Raw genomic sequence first — 409 nt, 5'->3', positions numbered from 1 at the left:
TACAAAAATTTCACTGCTGTTCGGCAGCCAAGGAATGTGCACGAATATTAAAATGCTAGGGTAAAGTGTTTCAGGAAAAGGCATGTTGGTGAAAACTGCATACGAAAATGAAAACCAATTTGCAAAAATGTGTTTACACCAAAAAATTGCATGCAAGAATGTTTCTATTATGATAAATTCTCACTGAAATGCTGGCTAGTTTTCATTGGGGCTTTTCTTTTTTTTATTCCCCCCAAAATTGCAAACTGATGTGGAAATGCGTTGAACCCAATTTTAGCTGGAGAAATGAGAAACAGAGAAACTGAAATTGTCAGACTTGTCCATCCCGTCCAATAGGGAACAGGTCCATCAAATTTCACTAGACCTGAAGTTCAAGCTTACAACAATCATTACTATTTTGTACAAGCAA

The sequence above is a fragment of the Podarcis gaigeae genome, assembly GCF_964106915.1.
Source record: "Podarcis gaigeae genome assembly, chromosome: 3".
Lineage (NCBI taxonomy): Eukaryota > Metazoa > Chordata > Lepidosauria > Squamata > Lacertidae > Podarcis > Podarcis gaigeae.
The sequence above is the reverse complement of the archived record's forward strand: the minus strand, read 5'-3'. Positions refer to the sequence as shown.